Source organism: Myodes glareolus, chromosome 9 (assembly GCF_982192425.1).
Source record: "Myodes glareolus chromosome 9, mMyoGla1.1, whole genome shotgun sequence".
Lineage (NCBI taxonomy): Eukaryota > Metazoa > Chordata > Mammalia > Rodentia > Cricetidae > Myodes > Myodes glareolus.
Window position 1 is genome coordinate 88021022 of NC_142034.1, and position 8599 is coordinate 88029620.

The 8599-nt window shown below is 49.7% G+C and overlaps 1 pseudogene; it reads right to left on the reverse strand.

The window, feature by feature from the left end:
• Positions 1 to 5200: 5200 nt before the first annotated feature.
• LOC125401516 (actin, cytoplasmic type 5-like) lies at positions 5201 to 6104 on the reverse strand (annotated as a pseudogene).
• Between the last annotated feature and the right edge of the window lie 2495 nt (positions 6105 to 8599).

Here is an 8599-nt window from a genome sequence, read left to right on the forward strand (position 1 = left end):
TGAAATCCCTACTGCACCGGGTTTCCTGCTAAGTCTGAGCACTTTCCCTGACCTCCTCTCTCTGAAGTGGGCATGAGAACAACCCCCGTCCCCCAGCTGGTATAATAAGCATGCGCAGGGTAGGCCACTGACGACTGCTTCCTAGTCAGTAGTAGGACTTTTTCAGTCTTCAACAAAAGCGTCCGTGATCCACCCCTCACCTTAGAGTATGTGAGATGCTGTCTCCAACCTCCGCCCTCCCCTCCTCTTCTAACCTTCGGCTCATCTTCCACTCCAGCCTCCTCTCCCTCTGAGCCCAAACCCAGGGGAAGCAAAAGCAATCTCATGCCGACATAGACCCTGTCGTTCGAAAGAGTTGACCTCACCTGAACCTCACACACACAGGAGACAGATGGGGAAACAGGCCGAGGGAGGCCACATAGATCAAGTCCCACAGCAGAGTAGGCCCCTTTGAGGTGGCTGGACAGTGTCTTCCTGAAGTCAGTAACTACCTCTGATCCCAGGGTTGGTCACTCTCTCTACAAGCCCTTATCTCAGCCTCCTCTTCACCAAAAGCATGCAGCTTTGTTCTGCAGTGAGAGCCGCTGACCTGAAGGAATCTGTCCTGTTGACAGGCACAGAAATGTTGACCCAGCACACCTGTGTTGTGAAAGGTCAGCCTACTTTGGAAAGAGGGGGAAGGAGAGGAACAGACCAGCTCCTGACCCCAGAAAGCACCACGCTAATAACCAAGAGATTTGTCCTCATCAGTGACTGAATCCAAATTTAAAGCAACCCTGGGAGAGGCTGGAGAGACGGCTCAGAGGTTAAGAACACTGGCTGCTTTTCCAGAGGAACGAGGTTCAATTCCCAGCACCCTCGTGGCAACTCACACCTGTCTATAACTCCAGGGAACCCAGCAGCCTCACACAGACATACATGTAGGCAAAACACCCATGAACATAAAATAAAAAATAAATAAAGCAACACTGAGAACCCACAAGCTAGATCCAATGGCTTAAAGGATGTCCATAAGGTGCCCTTGATTCCAACACTCAGTTCCACTTCCCTTGGGATATGGCCTTTCTCCTGAGAGGTTTGCTGCTTGCAGCCCAAGCCTGTGTCCTTGTAGCAACCATGGCAACAGCAGAGAGACCCAGCTCCTCCCTTTTTGCTCAGAAGAACTTTCATTGTAACACTATGAGCGGTGAGAAGTGGAAGGAGCCCCAGAAATACACCTTTGTCTATTCTGTCCCTAATAGGGCTGGGCACATTTGGGGTGCTCAGGAAAGGAAGTTGAGTGCTGTGGGGAGGGGAGAACACAAATAAACCAGCCATTTGAGAACGGGGCACTGCCAACAGCCTGCACAATAATGGGGGTGCTAAGAAAAAAAAGACAGGACACTGGCTCTGCCTTGCTGGGCCTAGACTGAGAAAGAGAGGGATCGGGCATAAGTTGCACCAAAAGGGAAGAGCCCAAGAGGTACCTGGCAGAACTTTGCAGCAAAGTTCAACCCACACACCCTTAGCCTTTCCTCCTCGCCCTCTGGAAAGGCAGGAAGTCCGCACTCATCACTAGCCAGGGGAGTTTGTCCCCTGGACGAGGACCACGACATCTTGGTGGTTCAAGAATACCTCCATTCTTTTGCTCTGAATCTTGTTCTCCTTCCCACTCCTGGGGGGCATACTCTGCCGTCACTATGGGCAGCTGTCGGTGGAGATTCTGCTCATTGGTCCGTCCTATATTCTAGAGTAATCTTTCTCAGTGGGGTCAGGTGGCTTTTCATTTGTGGGGGACTGTCATGTGACTGGTAAGAGATTTAACACTTCTAACACACACACATACACACACGGCGTGGGGGGGGGCAGCATCCCTGGCCTCCATCTACTACATGCCAGTAACAACCTACACCCCTCCCTGCTGTGGCAGCCCTTCTGACACTGCCAAATGTCCCCTGGGATGGTACGGTCTTCCCCACTGGAGAACTCTTGCCCCTTGCATTCTATTCCCGCCCCCTTTCCATTCTCTCATTCTTGCAAGGTTCAGATGTCAGAAGGGATAAGCCTCAGTCCTCTGATCATATAGGCCATACTCCTCCATGTTCTGGAACTTTCCCCAATTTCCCTCTCTAAGATACAACACCCAGGAGCTCATCTATCTATTTATGTTTGAGACAGCAGAGTCTCACATTATACCTCAGGCTGGCCTAAATCTCACTATGTAGCCCAAGCTAGCCTTGAACAATAGCAATCCTCCTGCCTCGGCCTCACAAGCACTTGGATTAGAGGATCTAGGCCCTTCAGGTACTGGGATTATAGGGCTCCAGGACCTTCAGTGGCTGACTATCCCATTGAGGAAGGAAAAGCTACTGGTGCTCCCCAGCTCCTCCTCCACCAACAGCTGGCCTCAGGGGTTATGTCCAATGTAGAGTGGGCAGAACCAAATGCGCTGAAGCCAGCCAGGGTGGCTGGACTCTGTCTACAGCCAGGTATAGCCCCCATGAGTGTGTTGCACTGCTGGTTACCAGAGCAACAGACATGAGAAGATGGCCAGGAAGGAGGAACCCAAGGTTTTTAATGCACCTTGGCCCAGAAGCAGACAACGGGTTGTTGGGCCTGGGGTGATAGGCAGTGTTTCATTTCTCCATCCTGTCATGTCCCATGCCAAGGACCATACAGCCAAATAGAGTTCCATGTAGTGGTACGTTTTTCTGGTTGGTTGGTTGGTTGGTTGGTTGGTTGGTTGGTTGGTTGGTTGGTTTTTTTCAAGACAGGTTTCTCTGTGTAACAACCCTAGCTGTCCTGGAACTCACTTTGTAGACCAGGCTGGTTTTGAACTCCCAGAGATCCACCTGCCTCTGTCTCCTGAATGTTGGGACTAAAGGCATGCACCACCACCACCTGGCTGTAATGATATGTCGATGATGCTCCAATAATGTTCTCTGGGCAAGACCTGAAGATGTAGTCATAGATGCAGTCATCACACTTCCAGAGAAACTGGGAGTTGGCGTCCACTAGTCCCCCAACTGGTAAGTCTTCAGGGCACTGCCTTGAGATGACAGTCTCAGGACCACAGGTCTGTCACATCACTTTCCCTCCTTCCCACGACCTGCCTCAGTGTGTCTTGGTCCTTGCAGCCTGTGAGGCGAGGTGGGGTAACCATTCCAATTCCAATGCTATTGAGAAAAGAATGATCCAGCAGACAGTCTGGCCTGCTAAGTGGACTCAGGAAAGGAATGCAGACGTCATTGTACAGGGCAGCGTGTGCCTACTGGGGCTGACAGCAGGGGCAACATCCTTCTAGCACCAGAGAATTCCAGCATACATTGTGTGCCTGCCCATGTGCATGGTAACATATGTTGAATGCCCAGGGAACCTCAACTTGCATCTGTGCCTGTGTGCATGTCCATGCGTGATTCAGAGTGTAGGCAGCGTGGAGGAAGAACACCTGTGTGTGTTCGAGTGACACATTGCAAGCACGAGGGGGAATGTGTAACACAGGTTTGGGGGGATGAGTGCAGGCACAAAGCCTCCAGGTGCAATTGGGAGTGTACCCGAGTATGAGGAGAGACACACGGGAGTTGGAGGGAGTTCATGGTGGGTAACTAAGGGAATGTGTACAACAAGGGTGTACAAGGGTGCAGCGCACGCCAAGTGAGGCAAGGGGGGGTCCTATCATTCTCTGAAGTTTGGACACATGTCTTTCTGCACCAAGAGCAGACAGGAAGTTGGAGTAGGATGCACAAGGCTTCTGCACACACGTAAGAGTGAAAAAGGGAGGCCAGGCAGTGGTGGTGCACACCTATAATTCCAGCACTCGGGAGGTCGAGACAGGCAGAGCTCTGTGAGTTCAAGGCCAACCTGGCCTGGTCTACAAAACAAATTCCAGGGCAGCCAGAGCTATGCAGAGAAACCCTGTATCAAAAAAAATCAAGGAAAAAAAGAAAGAAAAAGAGAGAGAGAGAGAGAGAGAGAGAGAGAGAGAGAGAAAGAAAAGGGAAGCCTACTGCGCCTCTTTCTTCTTCCTGCTTCTTTCAGGTAAGGCCAGACCTGTTCCCAGTGGAAATATGGTGAAATTTAGTTTTAGAATCAATGATTTTTTAAAATTAATTTCTTTATTTTATGTATATGAGGTTCTATCTGCATGCATGCCTGTGTGCCGAAGAGGGCATCAAATCCCACTATAGATGGTTGTGAGCCACCATGTGGTTGCTGGGAATTGAACTCAGGACCTCTGGAAGAGCAGCCAGTGCTCTTAACCTCTGAGTCATCTCTCCAGCCCCTCAATGATTTTAACTGTTTTTCTTTTTATTTTTTATTTTATTTTGCTGGTTACGGTAGCAATTTTATTTTTCTTTACCATATGACACATTGCTGGGACCTAATATTATCACTGGACCATAGAAAACTAAAATTGTTCACTTCTGAAATAACTGAATATAAAAAACAAACTTACAAGGCCAGGCGGTGGTGGCGCACGCCTTTAATCCCAGCACTCGGGAGGCAGAGGCAGGCGGATCTCTGTGAGTTCGAGGCCAGCCTGGTCTACAAGAGCTAGTTCCAGGACAGGCACCAAAAACTACAGAGAAACCCTGTCTCAAAAATCAAAAAGAAAAAAAATACATAAATTAAAAGGATGAATAAAGTCACAGGTGTCAATTCAGATGTTCCCAACACAAGGCACGTAACAACCCACAGTGGTCAGTCAGGAGGGCAAACACCAGAATGAAAACCTGGTCCTAAGGCTTGGGCTTTGCTTTCTCTATTAGACAGCAGGAGGGTAGTGGTAACTGGTTCAGGAGCCCTTGCCAGAAATCCTGGGGCACTGTGGTGCTGGTTAATGCCCTGCTCAGATCAATGCATGGAGCTCACACAGATCTGCCAGGCCGGGAATTTCTCTTCCTTAGCTTGCTCTCCTCAGCCACCAGGTGATTGTGCCTGGAATCAAGATAAGATAGGTGCAGGGTGTTAAATGCCTACCAAAGAAACAGTTAGCTTGAATCCAAGGTCAAAAACCAGCAGAGTCCTCTGATCTAAGAGTGCTAGCAGAGTGCTGAGAACTACGCAAGCTTCAAGGACAAATTCCGTTTCAATGGCTCATTCCGGTAAAGGGCTTCTTCCAGTTTCAGGAGGCTAGCCTGAAGTGTGTACATTTGCCAGGGCAAACTGCTACTTCAGAATCTGCCTCCTGCAGCAGATGCCTGGCACCTGCGCGGTCCACCTACAAGCATTTGCAGAGAACGACGGAGGGGCCCGACTGGCCATCCTCCTGCTTGCTGATCCGCGTCTGCTGGAAGGTGGATGTTGAGGACAGGATAGAGCCACCAATCCAATCTGAGAACTTGAGCGGAGGGGAGCAATGACCGTGATATTTGTTACGCTGCGTGCCTTGGCTGTGATCTCCTTCTGTATTCTGTCACCAATGTTTGGGTACATAGCAGTACCACCAGACAGCACTGTGTTGGCACACAGGTCCTTGGGGATGCCTGCATCATATTTTATGATGGTGGTAAAGATGTTTTCACAGATGCCACAGGATTCCACGGAAGAACACCCCTGATACCAGATTTACTCATTGTTGATGGTGATTGCCTGCCCATCAGGCATTTCCTAGCTCTTCTCCAAGGAAAAGGAGAATGCAACAATGGCCATTTCTTGCACAAAATCAAGGGCAACATAACATAGATTCTCCTTAAAGTTACCCACGATCTCCCAGTCAGTCACAGTGGTGAAGCTCCACACAGTCAGGGTCTTCATAAAGTAACCTATCAGGTCAGGTCTAGATGCAAGACGGCTTCGGGAAGGGCATAGCCCTCATCAATGGATACCACACGAGTGATGCTGTTACCAGGGCCCGTTAACAGTGCTGCCGATGCACCCAGGGGCATACAGAGACAGTGCCACCTGAAGGGCCACGAACTTGGCTGGGGTGTTGGAGGCTTCAAACGCTACCTGGGTCATCTTCTCTCTGAGAGCCTTGGGGTTCATGGGGCCTTGGTCAAAAGTACCAGGTGCTCCTCAGGGATCGTGCACAGTTCGCCGTAGAAGGTGTAATGCCTGATCACCTCCATGTCATTCCAGTTGGTGACAATGCTGTACCTAATAGGGTACTTCAGGACCAGCATACTGTTCTTGTGCTAATCCTTGTCCCCCACACAGAAGTTCTTCTGGCTTATGCCCACCATAGTAGCCCTGGTGTAGGGGGCATCTGATGACGCAAAGGAACATGGCCATGGCGGGGGTGGGGGAGACGGATTGTTGCCAGCAAAGCCAGCATTGCACATGCCATAGCCATTGTCAATGATGGTCTCTGCAATTTATTCTCCCATTGTGATGAGCGGAAGACCAGGCAACAGCACAGTGAAAAGATGTGCAGAGTAGACTCATGGTGGGAAGAGAGAGCCTCCCTTTATTTTATACAAGATGTACAAAATATGTGTGTAAGCGTTTTGCTTGTGTGCGTATGTCTGTGTACCACGTGTGCCTGGTATCCTCAGAGGTCAGGAGAGGACTTTTGATCCCCTAAAACTGAAGTTATAGATGACTGTAAACTAATGTGGGTGCTGGGAACTGAACCTATGTCCTCTGAAAGAGCAGCCAGTGCTTCTAACCACTGTGCCATCTCTCCACAGCCCTGGGGATCAATGATTTGAGTTTGAACCGTGTTTGATCATACTTGTTACAAACCTTGAGAAAATCTGACAACTCCCATAAACAGGTTTACTTATCAAAATGAAAAGACGGGAAACCTTCCCACCTACTGTGGAAGTTATGAAAGCTGAACAAGGTGCAATGGCAAAGCACCTCCTCCAGGGGCGCACTCCCCAGGGTGAGTTCTGATTAGCCTAAGGACAAGAAACACATCTTTCAGGGTCATCTGAGATTCCTGTAGACAAAGAAGCAGGCTCTTCCAGGCCCAACTGTCTTACCCAGAATGCGGACTACTTGCTGGGACAATTCTATGTCCCATCTTTGTAAGTCCTCTGTTGAAACCCTGGCGTTAGCCCGCAGGGAATCTGGCAGAAGGGAGAAACTGAGGGTCAGCACAGCAAGAAATGTGGTTCAGGGGCCTAATGTGGTGGCACACACCTTTAATCCCAGCACTCAGGAGACAGAATCAAGTGGATCTCTATGAGTTCAAGGCCAACCTGGTCTACATAGTGAATTTCAGGCCAGCCAGAGCTACATAGTGAGACCCTGCCTCAGAAAACAAAATTTAAATTTTATATATTTACTATGTATACAGTAGTCTGTCTGCACACATGCCTGCAGGCCAGAAGAGGGCACCAGATCTCACTACAAATGGTTGTGAACCAACATGTAGTTACTGGAAATTGAACGCAGGTCCTCTGGAAGAGCAGTCAGTGCTCTTAACCTCTGAGCCATCTCTCCAGCCCAAGCTTCATATCTAGAAGTCCTCAAATGCTCGAGACAAGCAGGACAGAGACATGGTTGCAGCTACTCAATACCCCAGGCCCAAAACACGGGTGGAAGGCAGGCAAACCTTCCATGAAACCAGCGTAAGTGTCACCGACTACACACAAGCTCACCACGTGTTCCCTGCTGATGTTCACACCTGCCTACACTCAGATGTGCTGGCACCTGCTTAAAGGGCACATATGCAGCTCATCACCGACATCACACTAGGACTCTGAAGTCACTGATGGAACCATCCACACTAGGGAAGCTGGCATAGTCTCCCGAGATGGGCAGGGCAGGCAGGGATACAAGAATGAATAAATACAATAGATCCCGCTGCAAAAAGGAGAGAAAGGATGGTCGTGGTGAGAGCTTTCTCTGTTGACTTCAAGGATGTGGGCACTTTGACAGTCAAGGGTCAAGAAAGATCTGGCACCAGTAAACAAAAAATGAACATAAAACTGTAGAAAGTCTGAGGGGGTATTTCAGGTAAATTATGATCTGCAAGATGAGGATCTGAGTTTGATCCCAAGTTCCCAGCTAGGCATGGTAATGCTTGTAATCTTAGTGCTGGGACACAGGGACAAAGCAGATACCTGGGGCTGGCTGGCCAGCTTCACCTACTCAGAGAGTTCCATACCAGGGAGAGACCCTGCCTCAAAAGAAACAATGTTGGGCTTCATAAGGCCCAGGGTAGCTTTCAGAGCCTAACTTGAGTTTGGAGAAGAGCAACTCAGCACAGTCTGACCTAGGCCCGCCTCTGCCCACCTATTGCTGACGTGGCAGGATATTTTTGGTCCTTATTCCCCACTCCACCTCACCCCACCCCAAGACTCCAGCCCACTATCTCAGTCCTATATAAGTTCCTGCCCTGATGCAATAAAGTGAGTTTCTGCATGGACAGTCTCCCTGCATGATGTGTATTTCTCCCCAGTGGCCAGTGGGGAGGAGTGGGTCATCAACACTCACCATCCTGCTCAGCCCCAGGGAGAGATGGGCTGGATCGGCTCTGCCTCAACCCTATCTGCTGGAGAACCCAGCAAAACAGTAACCCAAGGAATAATGAAATGAATTAATAGAAATGCTGCAGATCCCTAGTGGCTGCAGCCGGCAGAGACCACACCAAAGGTCCCCGAGCAGGAGCAGGCAGCCAACCCCAGAGCAGCCAGCCCCAGGAAGGGACAGCGCACACAAGACCACG